Source organism: Pteronotus mesoamericanus, unplaced genomic scaffold, assembly GCF_021234165.1.
Source record: "Pteronotus mesoamericanus isolate MK-2021 breed Mesoamerican mustached bat unplaced genomic scaffold, CSHL_Meso_final contig_68, whole genome shotgun sequence".
NCBI lineage: Eukaryota > Metazoa > Chordata > Mammalia > Chiroptera > Mormoopidae > Pteronotus > Pteronotus mesoamericanus.
In genome coordinates this window covers 27079824-27087621 of record NW_026555234.1, presented here as the reverse complement: position 1 = coordinate 27087621, position 7798 = coordinate 27079824, and positions in this window count along the sequence as shown.

Genomic DNA, 7798 nt, shown 5'->3' with positions numbered 1-7798 from the left:
GGAAGAACTGTGTGAGGCCCTAAGGCACCTACTTTGAAAGAGACAGAGGTGTCATTGTCCTATGTAAAATGTTTCTTGCATCTTGTATCTTCAATAAATGGCTCATAGTACATGGCTGGATACTTTCTGGATAGTCCTTGTATGCACAAGAACAGACAGAATTAAAGCTTTTGTTCATTTTATCACACACAGAAAATTTAATAACAACTCTTCACCCCAATTTATATTAAAGTAGCTTAGATATCACTTGTCAGATTTTTTTTACTTCTGACATACTTAAATTCATTCCTTCCTCACTTTTGTACCTATAATTTTAATATTTCTGTGTTATCTTGTTATAATTATGTTTGTACTCCAAGTCATAAAATAATATGTTTAACTACGAAAACCTTATTCAATTTTTCTTGACTTTCCTAATAAGTGGTATGCTATCATTTGTTTGCAAAGGAAACAAATTCTGATTTATGGTATTTGCCAATTTCTGAAACCATATTGAGTGCTTAATATGTGCTAAACATCATGCCTTGCATTTATCATTTATTCAATGAGTATCTAAGCTGCATATATTGAGTTATGTTTATTTAGTTTACTAATGAATTTAAATCCCAAGAAAAAGTACACTTCAGAAAACGTTTGAATAAGCAGAAGTTAAGAAAACAATCAGAGGCAATTTAGTACTATTATAGCTACATAAATTATCTCCACACTTCAACTGCCTAGATTTAAGGATAGGTTCAAATATTTAGAACTACATGATCTTTGTAAAAGGATTTGTGATGAGGAAATATTGCTTTTCTGTCACAGCATTGCTTGGGGACTGGATGTATTTATGTATTTGCAGGACCTAACACAGTACCTAACACATGGAGAGCGATCTATATCTGTTAACTAGTTTATTTGACTTCAGTATTATTATTAGTAAGACATCTTGAAGTCATACACAGTAGAGATCCCCTGTTTTAATTGCAAGAAATTTGTAATCACTGGTTAGCAGGTATGGGAATTTTAAGAAAAGTCCCTTTCTGAGAGATTGGGAAATACATAATTTAAAAAAGTATTTAAACAGAATCATGAACGTTTTTTGAAAGTAGAATATAGATTCTGCTGCTACATTAAAGATAAATAATGAAAACATGTCTAAGAAATAAGTTTATTTATTTTTTATCTGAGAGCCTGCAGTTATGCAATCCAGGGCTTATTTGATGGGGTTCCAATTGCGTTCTATTTTTTTGCCATTTTAAAAAATATTGCCCCACCTACATGGTCTAAGGTGGCTTACAACCAAATCCAGAACAGAGACGCTCCAAGGAGTCGAATAAGAGCAAAAATAAGGCAAGATAGAAGGTGCATAAAGTAGCTTCCCTCCCATCTCATTGCTGAAAATGAATTTATATGGGTACTTCTATGGTGGCAAAGTAGTCTGAGATATACAGGCTTTATTCTGGGGCTGATGTTCAGCTAAAGTACAAGGCTTCTATTACTAAGGAAAGAAGAGGAGAATGAATATGAAGGAAAAGAAGTCTTTGCCAAATGAGCTAATCACCAGTGATGCCCTCTTTCTGCTCATGGGCAGCCAGGTCAGGGGGGGCACTCATGAGGGGTAAAAGCACATACGAACCTCTGGAAGATCATCCAGATGTACACTAATAACCTAATTCTTTCTTTTTCCAAATGACCTTCAGCATCGTGGCAATCACTAATTATACTGTTTTGGATATTGTAATTATTTTGTCTTGGTTGCTATTCTACCTTTAAATGCAATTTACACATCTTGGATTGGTAATGTAGCTAAATCCATTCAGGTGAAATAGGAGCTCTCACCCCTGAGAAAGTAATGAACCTTATCATAGGCATAAACCAGCTGATCCAGGCACATTAGCTACTAGCAGATGTTCCTTTGGGCTGCAAGATTGACGGCTCTCCTTGATTCTCTGCATCCTGATATTTTTCACAATGCCTGAAGATCACTGTCTCCAAGGATACATCACAAATAAGGAAACAAGATTCACAGAAATGCATCAATAAAATGTATGTATTTTTTTAGTCATGATTTTAGAGGAATATTTTGCACATTTGGAATACATGGCTGAGGGCAGGGTTTCATGGTATTGCTTGAATTTAAGATATTTAAATCACAAGTAGCTTGCCTCAGAATTTGTTGTCATAATTTTGTTCTACTTTGAAAGGAAAAAGAAATGAATCTTAATTAGTAATTTATTTTACTATGTTTTATTTTGTTCTAAAATTTCTTAAGCTTATTTCTTTTTAACTCAAGCTCTGTCAAAGAATGTCTTTGAAAATAACTACTCCCTCTAATTAATAAGTAATATCCTTGAATGTGGAACATGTTTACAATTAAACAATTACTTCGGAAGCAAGTTGTTAGCTATGTGGATTATATAATGAATGAGATTTAATTGTTCTAACATAAAAAAACTCCGATAATTTTACTTTAACTCATAATTCTACAAATCTTACTACCTTTCACATTCTCTAAGGAAATGATATCATGTTTTGAGACTGTAGCTAAATTGAATAGAAAATTATCTAATTCTTCCTCTGCCCCCCACACCCAGTCCTTTTGTATGTATGTATCGACTGAGAGATATAACAAAAGAGCAAGTGCTTTAGAATCAGATTTGGAGTTTGACACTTGACCTCACTCTTCTGCAGTTATATGAACTTGCAAGATGAGCTTGCCTTTCTGTGTCTCCTGTCACCTTTGATCTACATTCACATCCTCCATGAGTCTTCCAGATAGACTTACCTGGAAGTGAGCCTGGTTTCTGTTTGTGTTTAGTCAATTAACAGTAGGCACCTTCAGAAGCAGGAGCAGAGAATGCTCTCTGGGTCCTGAAACTTTGAGTACCCCCTTGTAGGAAAATACATACAGAATTATACATACAAAACTAAGTAGGAAAGTAAATATTTATTTACATTGACTAAAGAAAACACAGCAAATGTATATTTTAGGAACACATAGGGCAAATTCTTAAAGAAATATCCAAGAAAAATTCTATGAATATCACCAAATTCCCCCAAATTGTATTCATAATAACATAATGGGGAAATTTTTTTCTAAACCCACATTCATAGACTCTGCTCTGGCAATGTTATCAGATTAAAAGAGTCCATTTGCCTGTGTCCATCAAAGCCCAGTCAAACATGAGCAGGAGTTTGCAGTCAAGAAAGTTAAGAGTTTACTATTCGAGGAAATAGTGCCAAGCCCAGGGTCACAGGTAAGCTAGTGCTCAAAGACCTGTCTCTCATGGTTTCCAGAGGATGGATTGTAGGGGAAAGTCATTAATCGTGCTTGGTAAAAAAGAGTTGGGTTTCTCGGCTGTAGTGATTGGTTGGGGCCAGGGCAGTAGCTGATCATTGTATTGGGTCCTGATGTCAGCGACATTGTTCTGTCTGGTTTCCTGAGTGTGTGGTCGGTAGGGTCTTCCACTTTCTTGGCCTGGGGCTGACAGAACTGAAGTCAGGATATTATCTTCAGCTTGACCCAAACTCTGTTTCTGGTGTCAAGAGACTTGAGGTTTGGTTCTTTAATGCTGACCTGAATCTGATGTCCTAAGAGCTTAATGATTAGGAAAGGGAGTGGAGAAACAGAAGGAGATAGGGTCATGGTAAAGAAATGGAGTTCTGCCCGATTAAGTTCACAGCAACTGATACAGACTGAACTCATCTTTGTGAGAACCAGTAACAAACTGCTGGTGGACCAGCGCCACTCCACAGCCCACACAGTGAATAATACTACATTGCAACATTTCGCTCTGCTTGTATTTCTTCTGGTTCAGCATATCTTCGCACTTGAGCTGTGTTAAACAAAGACTTTCAGAGACAAAAGCTTTTCTCAAAGAAAGTGTCTATTGAGTTGTATGGTAGCCAGAAAAAGGACCAAGCCCTGGGGCATATGGGCCAGACCGCCACTAGCAGGGTTGGATGAAGAAAGCCACATGTCCAGCATTGGAGTTGACAGGCTCTTTTACCTCATGCCTTGGGAAAGGCAGGTGTAAATATGTTACTGAATAGCAAGTAGGGTCCTGCTGCTGCTGCTGCTGCCACCCTCGAGGCAAAATTCTGGAGGCAAAGGTTTGGTGATAAAGGAAAGGAGTCTTTATTCAAAAGCTACATAATTTTGGAATTACAGGTTTTCACATGCTTTAGTCACTTAATCCTATCAATTAAGGCTGAAATCTTAGTTCCCCTATCATTCCTCCTGTTAGTTTTTAATGATCTTATTTTTATAGGATTAGTTTACAAACTTAAACAACATAAGATACAAAAGCTACACAATTTTAAGAGAACGGCAGGCTCTGTCTCAGAGCCTAACCCCTACAGAACACCCAGTGAAGAATAACCCCCCACCCTCTGCCAGGCCAGCTCAATCATAGGCTGTGCCCGGAGTTCCTTCTATTGTTTAAAATACCACCCTTTGGGAAATGCAGGCAGCTGCAGCATGGTCATCAAAACATCCGAGAGGAAGAAAGCCAGTCTTTGCCCTCCTTTTATTTTAAATCTTATGGCCCATAATTCCATGTGCTCCAGATGGTTCAGTTTATCACCCAATCCCCAATCCCAGTCCTAGACTGTTTACCATTGCCTTATATGGCCCTTTCCTAGTCCTCCTCAGTGATCTCATCGGATCTCTCTGTATTAAATAGGTTTGAAAGAATTACAATGGCTATAGATAAAAAATGTGGGAGAAGGTTCGGGGATTGTTGTATAGTACATAAAGAAGTGTTTATTCTTTGGATTGGTTATGGTCAGCAGTATGGAAATTTATGCATAAGTGAGAGGGGGTGGTTCCTAGTAATTGGCTATTCAGTCATTCTTTCTACCAAGGGTGTCCAACCTGCGGCCCTCCGGCTGCATGCAGCTCAAGATGGCTATGAATATGGCCCAACACAAAATTGTAAATTGACTTAAAACATTATGAGATTTTTTTTTTATTATAATATGTTGCAATGTATTTAATGTGTGGCCCAAGACAACTCTTTTTCTTCCAGTGTGGCCCAGAGACACCAAAAGGTTGGACACTCCTGCTAGATAAGTGTAGAAATAACCACCTGGAAGTTCAACATACAGTTAGGACTGTAATCAGTCTTTTTTTTTTTCTTTTCTTTCCTTTTTTCTTTTTAGGTTTTGTTCTGTCAGTTGTTAAATGATTAACTTCTCTTGTCCCTTCCACTTTCCAACTTGCTGTAATTTAATTTAGGATACCTCAGAACTTTTTACTTGTCAACTCCTTCTCTCCCTCTTTTTCTATCTTTCTGTCTCTATTTATTCATTTTTTTTTACCCTTGGTTATTTTGTAGTGAAACTGTCCTGAAAATTTACCCATGCCCAGATTTCTCTGAAGAAGTTATTTAATAGAAATGATTTATGCCTTTATCAAATGCTAACAGAACCTGTGCCTTATCAATATCCAAATCACCTGATGATAAATCAAGAAGGCTGCAAACACACACAACACAGTTGGCTCTCAGCACGGTTCCCATGTTATACTACTTTATCTTCAAGCAGTAAAACAGGAACTCCTAGTGCATTGTTGCATGTTTGCAAAAATTGCATGACCTAGCTTCTGACTCGGGTTTCTGATTCAGAATTAAATTTGAGCCCTCACAATCATTTTTCTTGTCCAAAGCTAGTTCTGATTATTTATCAAGTGATATAGTATATACAAAAGTCAACATCCAGTGAAATTATGCGTGTGTGTTTTCCTTCTAAACATCATATAAGGAAAGTAGGAGAATGGAGCCCACTGGTAGGTTTTAGCCTCTTATAGATCAAAGTACTTATTTTTAATGAAAAAGGTTAGGTAGGAATAAGAAAAGGGAAATAATCTTGAAGGGAAAAAAAAGAGAAGTTTCATTTGAAAGCATACAGGGAGTGTTGTCATGGCAACCCTACTTCATGTGTGAAAAAGAACATTTGTCCTGCCTGTTATTGGAAAGACTATCATGTGTTAGGAGCTGCAAAAATTCTGCTCTGATTATTGAAAAATCTTAATTTCCTAAAGGGTTTGAGTGTGGATAAATCGTTTAAGTAGTGATAAGGCATCCCACCAAAAGTTATAGTAATTATCTAAAACTCTGTCAAGATTATTTATTATTTTTTCTAATTAGCATCACTTTCTAAAATGTCTCCTGCAACTGCTGTAGAGAAAGGAAATGTTTGAGGACACAGAATCCCTTTATAATGCCTTTATTCATTGTTTTTGTCTTAAGCCAACGAAACTTTCTATATCATATCATATATTAATATATGTAACATTCATATCATATATGCATATATATCTAATTCATATCAAATTCTTATGACTCTACTAGTATTTCCAGGGAACAATATAACAGTTCTGATTTATTGAATATATTGTTTTGAATGTTTATAATGTGTTGTATTTTACTATACAAAATCAATACAAATAACAAAAAGTGGCCAAAGCTATAGTCTTAAAATTTGCATTAGACCATAATTGCAAGTTACTTTATGCTTTCAGGAAAAACTATTAATGCCCAGTCAACTTTGTTAATAAAAATATGATAGAATAATTATTTCTGGATAGGCAGCAAAAGTAATTCTCCATTTGATTTGCAATTTAGCATAGTTGAGACTGGAAACCGTGGAATCAGCTACCTTGATTTCATTCTTGTTGTCCCATTTACTAGGAGTATACATATGACCTTGGGCCAGCTCCTTAACCTCTAGTCCCATTTTCTTCATCTTTAAAATAGAGAGTGATATTCTAAAGGGTTGTCAGGAAGATCAAAAGTTTTCATGGAAGAATTGGCAAGCTTTTTCTGAAAAAGATGAAAAAAGTAAATATGTTAGGCTTTGTCAGCCATATGGTCTCTGTGGCAACTAGTCAACTCTGTAGTTGTTGTGTGAAAGTAGCAATAGACATATGAAAATTAATGGATGTGGCTGTGCTCCAGTTGAATTTTACTTAAAAAAACAAACAATAAGGCTGTTTGGCTCATGAAATATACTTTGTCAAACCCTGATTGAGCACATAAAGTACTTACATAATGCTTAATTCAAAATAATTACTAAATAAATGTTAACTATATGGGTTACATTATGCATTTTGTTGTTGGTTTCAGTTAAAATGAACAGAACATTTTTAAAATTTAATCTTTATTGTATTTTTCTTCCATTACCATTGAATCCCTTTAATACCCTCCCACCCCTCCAGCAATCACCACACTCTTGTCCATGTCCATGAGTCCTTTTTCCTTTTTGCTCAATCTCTCCACCCTCTAACCTCCCACCCTCTAACTAGTTTCATCTGTTTTCCATCTCTGAGTCTGTCTCTGTTTTGCTTGTTAGTTCAGCTTGTGCACTAGACTCCACATATGAGGCCTCACGGGGTCCTAGAAGCTATACAACCCACCCACCAAGGTATCAACACCGAAAAGACACATTTCGCTTGTGGGTAGTTGAGGAAGTGACTTAAAGGGGAGCAAGAGCCGAGCAAGTGGCATTGTTCCCTCTCTGACCCTTCCCCAACATACAACACCAAAACAAAGCAAAGTGGGTTGCCCTGCCCTAGCAAATATCTAAGCCTCCCGCCTTACAACACACCACATGTGCAAAGACAAAGAAAAATTCCCCAAGTGAAAGAACAAGTCAAAATTCCATAAAAAAAAAACTAAGTGATAAGGAGATAACCAACCTATCAGGTAGAGAGTTCAAAACACTGGTAATCAGGATGCTAATAGAAATTATTGAGTACAGTTGCAAAATAAAGGAAGAAGTAATAACTATACAAAGTGAAATAAAGAAAAATATA